The 12,945-nt window shown below is 50.9% G+C and overlaps 1 long non-coding RNA gene across 1 annotated transcript; it reads right to left on the bottom strand.

Annotated features, from left to right (window-relative positions):
* Window positions 1–225: 225 nt before the first annotated feature.
* On the bottom strand, window positions 226–12,488 carry LOC128116289 (uncharacterized). Its single transcript, XR_008220425.1, has 3 exons — window positions 12,134–12,488; window positions 7,068–7,197; window positions 226–1,821 (listed from the first exon to the last, which is right to left on the bottom strand). It is a non-coding gene; the product is annotated as an uncharacterized LOC128116289 (long non-coding RNA).
* Between the last annotated feature and the right edge of the window lie 457 nt (window positions 12,489–12,945).

Raw genomic sequence — 12,945 nt, 5'->3', positions numbered from 1 at the left:
ACTTGAATTAAACCATGGTTCCTTCTCACTCCAAAGCATTCAGCAGCTCCCCAGTGCCCAAGCAGTTCAGCCTTCGAAGCTTCCCCTAGCCACTCTACACTTGTTTCTTGTTTTTATCGGATCGAACCCAGAGCCTCATACATGCTAGGCAAGTGCTACATCCTCGGCCCATGTCAGGTTTCTTCTTCTTTTTTTTTTTTTTTTTTTTTTTTTTTTTTAATGCAACAGGATCTTCCTATATAGCTCAGGCTGGCTTTGAACCTGCCTTGTTTTCCTGCATGCTGAGACTGCAGTCATGTGATCCCATGTCCAGCCCTGCTACCTATTTTGTCCCAGTGAGCTGGGATTTACTGGAAGCTACAACATGCCAGGCGTTGTCAAACTACCTACTGTCACAGTTCTGGGAAGTGGACACTGGTATCCCCTTTGCAGAGATGAAAACTGAGTCCATAGGAAGCCAAGTGACAGGGTGGTTAAGGTGCATTCTGGAGCCCTCTGTCAAAGTTCAGACCAGGCCACTCCATATCTAAGCATGGTGGCACACATCTGCAATCCCGCACTCAGGAAGCCGAAGCAGGAGGATCAAGAATTTGATGCTGCCTGAACTGGTTCCGTAAGGATGAGAAAAAGATCCCCTCTTTGGATGGGAGGAGCGGCTTGCGTGTGAGACACAAAGAGAGTGAGTATTGGCTTCGAAGGGTCATCACCTCAGCTCTACAGGCAGAGCAGTCAGTGGGGTTGGGGAAACCCGTGGTGTGCTCTGAACTGCTGGCCATTCACTGAGAGTTGAAGGGTCAGGAGGACAATCCAGACCAAAGTAGGGTGTGGATGGTGTGGAGGATTCAAGACAGAGAAGGACATGGGCAGTAAGAGTGAGCGGTGTGCAAGCATCAGGACCCGAATCCTCAGCTCCCACAAAAAGGCTGGGTATAAGGACAAGAGAAGTGACTCAACAGCTAAGAGCACTGCTGCTACAGAGGACCAGAGTCCCAGCCCCAGTACCCACAGCAGCTGGCTCACAAGCAACTCTGAGTCCAGCTCCAGGACATCAGGCACTCTTCTGTCCTTCACAAGCACACTTATATGCCCAGACCCACAGACATACAAGCGCATGGACATATAACTGAACAGCTACATGTGGCCTCACATGCACCTATAAACCCTGTCACTAGGAGGGGTGTCGAGATGAGGATCACTGGGGTTTGCCAGTTGCCAGCCTAGCTCCAGGTCTGGTGAGAGACCCTGTCTCTGGGAAATAAGGCAGACAGAGATAGAGCGCAACACCCAACATCCTCCTCCGGCCTCCATACATGTACATGAGGGTGCACACTATCCCTCATACACACATGCACATGCACCATCCACACATACCATACACACACACATTCATGCACAATAAGTAAATAATATAACTAAACTTAAAAGAGCCGTTGCCCGCAACACCACAGAGAAAACCACCATGGAGCTTCCATGCAAGCTCAGCAAGCCAGAGGCAGAGCCAGACTTTGAGAGAGGGAAGGGCAGACACACTCCCATCCTGTCCCTGCAGCTCATAGTTTTGGTGAAGGCATTTCCTTGTGATTTATAATCGTCCATCTTCAGTTCAGCCTCTGCCCACTTCCCTCCTCTGTGAGTGGAACAGCTCACAGCAAAGGACACATAAATCATAAGGTAGAGAACACAAGCCGTCCAGAAGCAGGAAAGAAGCAACATGACAAAGGGCACACGCTTCCTAACGTGAGAGGCGAAAGGGGGAGAAGCATCATGACTTCTGCAGCGTTCACTGTCAAAGCTGACATCTCAGAGGTTTGGTTGAGCTTTCTGGGAAAAAGAGAAAACACAGAAAATAACCATTTTATTTTTATATGTATACAAGACCGTTTATGTAAAAGTTTCAACTTGTCATGAGGAAAACTATTCATGGTAACAAAAACCAAAACAAAGAAAGCCCAGAGAGGGCCCCAGATAGCCATCTGGATGGCTACCTCAGAGTCTTTGCATCTCAGAGAACTGAGTCCTCGAGAAGCAGCAATTTCTTGGCTTTTGAAAATGCAGGAAAGAATGGGAAATGGAGAAGAAATGTCTGTCTGCTATCCAACACACATACACATACAGAGAGAGAGAGAGAGAGAGAGAGAGAGAGAGAGAGAGAGAGAGAGAGAGAGACCCTGTGTGATGTCCGCACAGGACAGCCAGTCTGAGCCTTCCTTTCCTATGGTTCAACAATCCTCACACAGCATTAGGAGCCCGGATGCTCAGAGGAGACACCAAAAGTGAAAGAACATTCCCAGTTCAGTGCTTGGCACTGAGAACATGGCTCAGGGCATAAGAGACCTTACCCAGCATGCACAAGGCCCTGAACTTGATCTCCAGCACTATATGAACTGGACATGGTGCCACACATCTGTGATACCGATACCCAGACGTTCAAGTTTTATCTTCAGATATGTAGAGGGTTGGAGGCCAGCCTGGGCTATAGGAGACCCTATGAACAGGGGAGAAGGAAAGAGGGAGGGAATGAGGGAGAGAGGGTGGGCAACAGGGAAGGAGGGATACCATAGCACAACACTGCTGCACTGTCCCCTGCACCAGGCACAGACTGAACCACTTTAAGTGTCTGCCCTGACAGCAATGTTACACAATAGCTCTCAATACTGCTCCCATTTTTTAAATGGAGTTCAGAGAGGTTAGGCTACATGTCCGGGTCATACAGCAAGAGAATGGTGGCCCCGTAATGATAAGCCAGGCAGGCCACTGTCTCGGGAGCTTACGTCTTCACAGGACATCAGCCCTCATGGGTCAGAGGAGACCACACTTCTCCGGGAGTGGGCTCCTTGCCCTCTCGCTTGCCTTCGGCTCTCAAGTCATACCCACTCATCTCTGCTCACCTCTGCTTGACTTCGGCTCACAGCCCCTCCCCGCCTGGAGCCCAACTCCTGTTCTACTGGCTGCCCTCTCTCCTGCCTCAGCTATCTCCTACGGGGTTCATGAAGGCCAGTGCTCTTCCACAGGACAGCTCTTTCGAACCAAGGACTTCTGCTAAAGGGACCCGCAAATGGGTTAGCAGGGGTGTCGGTCAGAGACAGCTGTGGAGGATGGTGAGGTCTCTGCTCACTGGCCCCTGCACAGCACATGGTAAAGCCACTAATCCTAGGAACTCAATACAGGCAAAATGAATTAGTTGAACTGAACTGTGTTGAGTCTAACCAAACAATGTTGAATTGCAGGATGGATGGATGGATGAATGGATGGATGGGTGGGTGGGTGGATGGATGGTGAATGGACAGATGATGGACTGTGAGAGAAACAGATGGACCTACAGACGTCTGGGAGCAGATTTGATGGCCACACCTGCTAAGGAATTTGGTGACTGCAGGTACAGAGGTAAAGCTGCCTGAGACATTTGGGAACCAGGGCTTGTGGCTGGGAGATGTACTCACATTCCCTCTGGAGAAAGGCAGCGAGGGTACTTCCAAGTTGTGTGCTCAGTGGGAAGCTGAGGGGAAAGAGGGGTTAACAGCAGGACGGCTCCCCAGCCAGCTGTGCTCAGGGAGACATTGACAGATTACAGCGTGTCTTCGTACTAATAGCACTGCGGCATCCTCCTGCTGCCGCTCCAGCCAGCTCCAACCCCAGTGGATCAATACCAAGAGCCAGTGGGTGCAGAAGGGAGGGGCCTGGGGATCAGCTCATTGCCTGGAACTGGTGTTCCTTGGGACCAGGGCTCTGTCCCCTCTGCCTTGTGGTGCCGTCACAGTGCCCAGCAAGGAAATCTTCTCCAGAGGTCTGCTGGATAAAAGAGCCGACCTCCTGGCCAATGCGGAGACCTCACAAGGTTGTCTACATGGCACCTGTCTCCTTAGCCTCAGGCCTGCATCTCTCCAGCCCCCAGGAGGACCTTGCACCCCCCCCACACACACACACACCAGAAGCCAGAGCCGCTGGTTTAAATCACCATTTTGACTAAATTCCATCTCTTTTGCTTGTCCTTGGCCTTCTGCTTCCCAATCTCTTCCTCGTCGCCTGTTCCTGACCGTCCAGTAACCCAAGCCTCGCTTCTTCGTGTTGAGGCAGGTAACTGAGCCGAGACGCGAAGCCTCACCCTCTGAGTTCTTGTCTGCTGTAATCCTCAGGAGCATCCCTTAAGGGGCCTCTGCTACCCTCCTCTCAGAGACGAGGAGCTAGGGCTCAGAGAGTTCAAACAATATGCTCAGAGTCACCCAGAATCAGAGAAGGCTTGGACCCAACGGTTCTGCCTGCCGATCCCGAGTGCTGGGACTACGGGCACACGCCATCACACTCAGTTTTATGTGCTGCGGGGGATGGCTTTTCGCACATTTCGCACATGGCAAGTATGCTACCAACTGGGCTACAGCCCCTCCCATATCATCTTCCCAGCCTCGGATCTTTCCAGAAAGGACTTAATGGGTCTTCTACGGTTCCATACCCAAGGGAAGCAAAGGACTGGTTCCAGGCCACTAGACCCCAGGGACTGCCTAGATCTGGTATCCTCTCTTCTGCCACCAGATGGGCTCCTAAGCTGTATCACTCACGGGTAAAACCCAGGACTCACTGGAAACCAGAGAACCATTGGGCAAGGGCTGGGCCGTACCTCTGGTGTCAGGAAAAATAGGAGGACATTGGGGGAGCAATTTTTATCAAAAAAAGGAGAGGTGAGAATCAAGTGAAATAAAACATGTTACACTGTGGATGTGGTACCACACATCACATGTGGTATCGTGCGTGTATATATGTTTGTATGTGTGTTGCCCCCCCACACACTCTGTGTGTGTGTGTGTGTGTGTGTGTGTGTGTGTGTGTGCGCGCGCGTGTGTGTGATGCCTGGGGAGCCCCGGAAGTCTGTGGAAAGCAGTCCCTGACTGCAGTCCCTTTCAGCTCACAATTCAATCTTCCAAGTTCCCCTGTCCTGTCTCCCAGCCCCCAGCCCCCGCCTTCATGTATGGTACAGAGAAGAGCTGCAGGCTTCTGCATGGCCCTGACCTACACAGAAGCCTGGAGAGGGAAATGACCAGCTCAGACCTCCCATCATGCTCTAAGGCAGCCCTCCTGGTTCCTGAGCTCAGAGCACCAGAATGTAACCCAATGAGCTAGAACTGTTTCAGGTGTCCCCGTTAGACCCACACCACACCCAGCTGTCCTGGAAACTCCACAGAGGCCTCACCTCTGTCTCATCCCCATTCAGTACCTCCAGGCCCCATCAGAGTCCATTCCCACATCTCTACCCTATCAGCCACCAATGCCAGCCTACCATCAAATGCATGCATATGGATCCCCAAACATCCACGCCCCACCCCTGCCCTCCACCCCACCTCACTCCCAAGCTTTCTCCAATCAGAACTTTGTAATAGCACTCTCCAAAAAGTCAAGATGGAAACCCAACAGGCTCTTCCCCAAGGCCTGTCCAGGACTCATCACTCACTGTTCTCCTGTAACTTTCCTCCTCTTCTCCCAATAAAACTGCTGGAGGAGAGCACAAGAAAGGGTGCTAGTGTGAGGGGAAGGGGAAAGGATGGGGACACACACACACACACACATACACACACACACACACACACACACACACACACACACACACACACACACCAGAAAAATAACACCAAAGAAGAAAAAAGAAAGAGGTGGATGGGAAAAATGCCTAACATTTTCCATCTAATAGGCTCCATCCCCAGGATATCTATCTGTCTGTCTATCTATCTATCTATCTATCTATCTATCTATCATCTATCATCTGTTCTATCTATTCTATCATCTGTTCTATCTAGTCTATCTTCTATCTATCATCTGCTTTATCTATCTATTCTATCTATCACCTATTCTATCTATCTATCTATTCTATCTATCTTTCTATCTGATCTATCCATCCATCCATCTATCATCTATTCTATCTATCTATCTATCTATCTATCTATCTATCTATCTATCATCTATTCTATCTATCTATCTACCTATCTAATCTATCCATCCATCCATCCATCCATCTCTCCCTCTCACTGTCCCAACTACACCACCGCGAGCTTTACAACCTTGGACACCTTCCACCATCAGAGCCTCAGCTGGCCATCTACAAAGGGCGGTGGGACAGTATCCGCTTGCTGACCTTCAGATGTATGGTGGACATGCTTTGGCAGCGCTTTCCTGGGCACACACACGCTCTCCTCTCTGCCACCCTCAGGCACCTTTCTTCACCCGACGGCTCGCAAACAGGCCTCGCCCTTCCTCTGCGTGCTTCCCTCCTGCTCAGGCATTTAGACCCGCTTGTGAGAAGTCTGTCCCAAACTGTACTGTCAGTTACTTGTCCCCTGTGCAGGAAGCTGCGGAGCACTGGGCTCTGTTTACACCACTGGATTCCTACTGCTTAGTACGGAGCAAGCCCTGAGAGAATACTGGTTGCATGAATGAATGATTCATTCATTCATTCGTTCGTTCGTTCGTTCCTGGCCACTCCACCACTGGCCGCCTTCAGGGACCAAATTCCGGTGAGTCACCAATGCCCTATAAATGCCACATGGAGAACAGAATGACCTCCTCTTTGCAGTCTCTCCCCAGCTGCAGCCCAGAGGCTGCAGCTCCCAGCCAGCACACCCAAAGAGCCTTCCAGGCTGGCAGAGGCTGCACTGACCCGCCACACTGCAGCTCGGAAAGGCTGAGCACCTGGCAGGAAGCCCATACCTTCCCACCCCTGCCACAGAGGTCCTCCAAAGCCCTTGACCATGAACTGGGTTAGCAGTGGGAACAGTCCTTGTCCTGTGTCCTGAGGCACACATGGGCAGAAGTGTGGAGACACTCTGCCAGCCTGATTCATCTGCTGAGGACCATGTGCCCTCCACTCTGTGTTATCCTGTCACTTCTGTGTGCCTCAGTTTCCTCCTCAAAGAGCAGTCAGTGAAAAGAGCCGCGTCTAACAGACTTGAGCGGCATGGCAGATGGGAGCAGCTAAGCAGGCAATCTGATAAGGCAAGAAGCCCTGTATCAATGCTAATGCTATTGCTCATATTGAGATTATTTATATGTGTTAACACAGCAGTCATAAACAGCCAGTGACTCACTTTTAAAGGGTATCTGATGCACTGAATTGCAGCCCTGGAGCTGGCTGTGTTTTCCTGACTTGAGCAGCAGCGCCATCCTGTGGCCGCAGTGCAGAATACAAGAACCTTCTAATGGGCAGCGCTGAGGTACCTGGTAGGGAGAAGGCTACCGAGGTTCCATTAGAACAAACACCAAGTCAGTCTGACACCACAGAGTGAGGAGAGACCCCCTTCACCCCTGGAGATGGTTTTCGTCAGGATATAAGCAGGTATCATAGGCGTTTGAAGCAATATTGAGACCATTTCTCTACCTAGTTTAGGGGCAAAACAAGCACCCACGGGGCAGCCTGACCACATGCTCAGGTCTAGCCAGACCCTGCAGAAAATGCTATCCATTCTCCACCTAAGAAGACTTGAACTTGTCTCTGACATTTGGACACTGTGTGACCTTGAATACCATGACACTTGGCTCTTGATTTTTGTTGTTTTGTTTGTTTTTCTTTTTGAGACAGTCTCATACAGCCCAGGCTGACCTTGAACTCGGTATGTGGTTATCTTGAGCTTCTGATTCTCCTGCCTCCGTGCCCACTGCCCAAGTGCTGGAATTACAAGTGAGCATCATTGTGCTCGGCCTCCAGCTCTTACATCAAGCCCCACTGAAGAGGGGCTTGGTGGGCGTGTGACACAGAAGTAGAACACGCCTGTAGTCCTGACACCCGGGAGGCTGAGGCAGGAGGATCAATTCAAGCTGGAAGCTGGTGCGAACTACACAGTGAGATCCTATCTAAATACACAGACCAGAGAGTGGGCTATGGTTCACTTCCCTTGTGCACAGAGCCTTGCTTCTTCCCATCTCTCCCAGCACAGCTTTTGACCTTGGTGTCTCCTACAAGAGGGAGCCCTTGACCTCTGCACCCAGAGCCTTACTCACAGCTAAGCTTGGAGGATCAAACATGCTTTCCAAGGTCCAGGCCTAACAAAGGTGGTGTGCCCTAAGAGGGACCAGTCAGGCCGATGTGGGGATGGGGCCCTTTCAAGGCCTCTGTTAAACAGATGGCACCAAGTCTGCTAGAGAAGGTGGCTCTTTTCCAACTGTCAGAGTGACCCTCAAAAATCTAGTGTCCATAAGCCACTTTCTTGGTATTTGGCCCTTGTCCTATCAGAATGTCAGAATCCCAAGACCTATTGGCACAGGCAGACACCAGTTCAAAGAGAGGAAATGGCTAACCAGACGTCACATTGCCAGTGAATGACGGGCACAATCCTCAAGTCCAGGCCCCTAGACCTTCGAATCCCTAAGGAACCCAGAGCCAGGGAGGCAGGGCCCCAGCGGCTCCAGCACCAGCCTGTGCACAGAAGGCTGAGCAGCCACAAAAAAGCCACTGGCCTCAGCTCTGCATGCCGAGATCTGTGCCATCTCTGGCTTGGTGTCCTTGGTCCCTCTCCTTGGGCCATAAAGAGGAGGGTGTTCAGCTGCATCTGCAGGTTTTGTGGAGCAGCAGCTGTGGCTTTTCTCCCTTGAGGAGCTTTTCCCGACCGCCCTGGCTGAGTTACCATCCCTCTCACAGCGCCCACAGCATAGCACTCCAATCTATCTGCTAATCCCCCAGAGGGCCGGCCGGGGGAGAGCATGCGGGAATATGAGAAAGGCTGGGCCTGGAGTGATAGGGGGTGGCGGGGACTGCAGCAAATTTGTAAGCCCCAGGCTGAGGGGACAAGTCCTCTTCAGATGTCAGGAAGAGCGGAGCAGTCTGGCCAGATATTAAGGGAATCCCTATCAGGTAAGGTGGCGCATGCCTTTAATCCCAGCACTCAGGAGGCAGAGGCAGGAAGATCTCTGAGACCAGGCCAACTGGTCTACATAGTGAGTTCCAAGACATCCAGGGCTGTGTAGAGAGACCCTGTCTCCAAAACAAGTGAGAGAGAGAGAGAGAGAGACAGAGAGAGACAGAGAGAGAGAGAGAGACCCTAAATCTGGCTGTATGATTCAGAATTACAGAATTTAAATGTAAATTCAACATATATTTCATAGCTGGGAACATGACTTGGCAGTAGAGAATTCACCTCCCATGTACAAGACCCTGGGTTCAATCTCCTGTACCACAAAATAAACAAAGTTATAAAACATATTTCACTAAGTACCTTGTAAATGTCACATCCCAGCCCGACCACATCTCCTCCCTAGACTCTGGGCTGCTGGGGGCTTGAACTAAGTTACCAGTCACAGATGACCAATGACTGCTTTTAGAGCCTAGCCCCAGGCAAAGCTACCCAGGCTCCTGTCAGCCCATTGACCCGAACTCAAAGTCTGACTGCCAGACACCATCGTGAGCAGCCACCATCCTCTGACGCGATTCTCTACCCCTCCCTGAGCAAGAAGAACTGTGATTTCATGTGTTCCACAAACAAGGTTCTGAGGACTATGTCATCTGCCCAAGGTCACATGTCTACCGGAAACCTGGATCCAAAGTCAGTCTGACCCTTCACACATCTACCTGCACTACCTGCAGAGAAGACCCCTAAGCAAGCCTTGCAGTCACTCAGCCCCGGTGAAAAGACTCCGCACACACCCGTCAGGACAGTGGGAACCAGGTTCCAGATCACAACAGACGTAAGAGCAGCACAATGCTGCTCAAGGCAGGGCTGTGCTCAGAGGGGCCCCTCCCAACCCAACCCAACCCAGCCAGACGAAGCCAACAACAGTTCGTCTTTGGCCTCAGGACCCTGAACCCCATTTCCAACGGGGGAAAAAAAAACTGTGAAGTAGAGGAAGGAGCTAGGGGGAGGCCTGGTTATTGCTCACCCCGCTGAAACGAACTCTCGGTAAACTAGCTAAACGGCTCTAAAAGAGAAGGGGGTTCTATTTTGTCCCTTGTCGTCAGGGCTGCAAATCCTGATATATCTTGAGCAGAGCAGAGAAGTGGATGGCTCAGCACTTGGAGCGATGCCCACGAGGCAGGAAGTGGGGAGGATGGCTCAACAGGTGCCTCTCTATTCTGAGCACGGTCCTGTGATGGGTGAGTGTACATCCAGCTGAAATAAAAAATAACTTTCAATACCCGTCACCGGCACAACCGACCGACAGCCTCCCTCTCTTCTGAGGGCAAGGAGCTCGCTCCAAGGCTCAGATCCTTTTGGCTCGGCTACTTTGGCAGTTTTGCTGGGGTGGTCAGTCCCCCCTGGAGGCTGAGGTGGGCTGGTGAGCTGAAAGTTTCCCCTGGCGTGGATGCATCGTCCCAAAGAAAGGCTAAATGCTGCAGCTCTATGGAACGTCTGCCTGGGTACTGTGTCCTCAACCCTGAGTCTTCATCATCTGGAAGGACAGAATACTGAACGTGGCCTCAGAAGGACAGAAGTATATGGGGGAGGGAAGGAACAGAGTTTCTTAACTGAAGTCCTTGTGGTCCAATTTGCTTTAAAAATTTAAATTCATTCTTAAGGGGTGTGTGTGTGTGTGTGTGTGTGTGTGTGTGTGTGTGTGTGTGTACACGAAATACACATGTGGAGGTCAGAGGACAACTTGTTAGGAGTCAGATCTCTCCTTCCACCATATGGATTCTGGGGATCAAACTCAGGGTATCAGGCTTGGCAGCAATCATCTTAACCGACTAAGTCTTATAGTCAGCCCTAGATTGCTCAAATTCTTTGGATGGTGAACGTTTTCCAGTGGGCTGACAACACCATCTATGAATGCTCAGTGAGCCCCATGCAGACCTCCGTAAGCCTTGGGTCTTTTCTTCTGCAAACTATATAAACCGTCACAATCTGTGGGATTTGACATGGACTCTAACCACTGTCTACTTCATCTCAGGGCTGTAGCCAAATGCTTGCCCAGCCTTGTGAAGAACTCCTAGCTTCAGATTCTGGGAACGTTAAAGCTGCAAATGAGTAATGGCCTCAGTCCTAGTGTGTCCCATGTCTGTTCCTACTGTACCCTGACTAGCTGGTCTTGAGCAAGGACATTCTCTCTGAACCCCAGTTTTTTTTTTTCATTGAAAAATGACCCTGTGGTTTTAAGATGTGAAGAGGAGATGCAGGCTGGCTTCACTGGAGGTGGGTCTGCTCACATCAACAGTCCCACAACACGTTGGCGACTCCGTTGTAGACCCTGGCATCTGTCTGCATTTCAAGTCAAGCATAGAAGGCTGGCACATAAACAGAAGGTCTGTCAGTAACAAAGAAGAAACACAGCCACAGGCCAGCGGAGACACTGTCACCCTGACTAGTCCAAGAACCATGACACTCAAAGCGTCAGGAGGTTCCCCCAGACTCCCAGGGCTGATGAGGAAAGGGGTCAGATTGAGTGCTAGCGTTAGCTCAGGAAGTGGTTGTCCACAGACCAGCATGTGCCCTCAACCCCTGCAGAGGCACAGCCTTGCCCAGGAAACAATGATGCTGGAGCCATCAAAGCCCATATCCTAGACAATGGCAGCTGGCTCCATGACTGTCCCCTCCTATGTTCCTGCACTGAGGGACACCTCCACGCACATTGTATTGTTTTTCTCATTGTATTGTTGTCATGAAATACCTGACAACTTAAGGAAGGGAGAGTTTGGGTTTGGGTCACAGTTCCTGGGTGAACCACCGTGGAGTCCACCGTGGGGTGGGGGAGCCATGGTGGCAGGAGTTCGAGACAGCTCTCATATTACATCCACAACCAGAAAGCAGAGAGACATAAATGGTGACATTCAGCTCACTTTCTCCTTTTTATTGACACTAGGCCTCCAGCCTAAGGGAGGTGCCATAACCATTAGAGTGTCTTCCCATCTCAGTCACCCCAATCCAATAACCCCAACAGACACACCAGAGCATCCTGAGGCCCGAGATCCTGTCAAATTGACAATCAGCATGAACCATGACACATGATTTCTCTAAAGAGGGCACAAGCTAAGTGGCCTGAGCTCCCTGGATGAGCCCTGGTGTCCAGGCTCCTCCCCCAGGAGGAATTCCTGGTATCTGCTGTGTCCCAAACCACTCAGTCACACATCTACAGACAACCAAACTGACAATTCTTGGGAAAAAACCGAACTACATAACCCGAAGCAACACCTCCCGCTCCACCTGCCCTCCAGAGCCTTTTACCTTACCCAACATGACACCTTAGTCTCTTTTCCTGTGATAAAATGCTCTGGCAAAAGTAACTTCAGGGAGAAAGGGCTAACTTCGGCTCACAGTCCCGGTTATAGTCCATCATGCAGGGGAAGTCAAGGCCTCAGGAGCTTGAAAACAGCTGGGCACAGTGCATCTAAGGTCAGAAGAGAGCAGTGAACGCCCGTGTTAATGCTCAGTGCTCTTTCTCTGTCTCCTACAGTCCAGGATACTCAGCCCAGGGGTCAGTGCCACTCACAATTAAGATGGGCCTTTCCACAGCAATTAGTAGAATCCAGATAACCCAGGGGAGTGTCAGAGTTCATCTCCCCGGTGACTGGAGATTCTGTCGCACTGACAATGTTAAACTAAGCATTACACCACTGATCTTCATTCCTTTCCTTTGACTCTGGAAAAGCTTTTGACTCACATGTGAACTCAAGAAGCTGGGAAACTACAGAGGCTACGTGGCCGGGAGAGGGTGATGTGGCTTCTGGCTCTGACATCACCAATGTCCACATGAGTGAGTGGTCTAACCACCCAGGACGCCATGTTAAAGAAGCCCCAACTCCCCACATGGAGTCAACACACACAGGCAGACTCAAGACTAAGTGGAGAGAGAAGCATCCATTATCTGCCGGCTGTGCCAACTCCATCAAATCTAACCCAGCCGCACCAGAGACCCCAGGCCAGAGCCTAGCAGCCAGCCTTCCCCAGGCCCTAACCCACAGGAACTGAAAGACCTGGACAGGCTTGCTGCTGTTTTAGTGACTAGATTTGGGGATGGTTTGTTGCACAGTGTAAATGTCTC

The sequence above is a fragment of the Peromyscus californicus genome, unplaced genomic scaffold (assembly GCF_007827085.1).
Source record: "Peromyscus californicus insignis strain IS unplaced genomic scaffold, ASM782708v3 Scaffold_20__1_contigs__length_68692818, whole genome shotgun sequence".
In the NCBI taxonomy this organism is placed as follows: domain Eukaryota; kingdom Metazoa; phylum Chordata; class Mammalia; order Rodentia; family Cricetidae; genus Peromyscus; species Peromyscus californicus.
The sequence above is the reverse complement of the archived record's forward strand: the minus strand, read 5'-3'. Positions and strand labels throughout refer to the sequence as shown.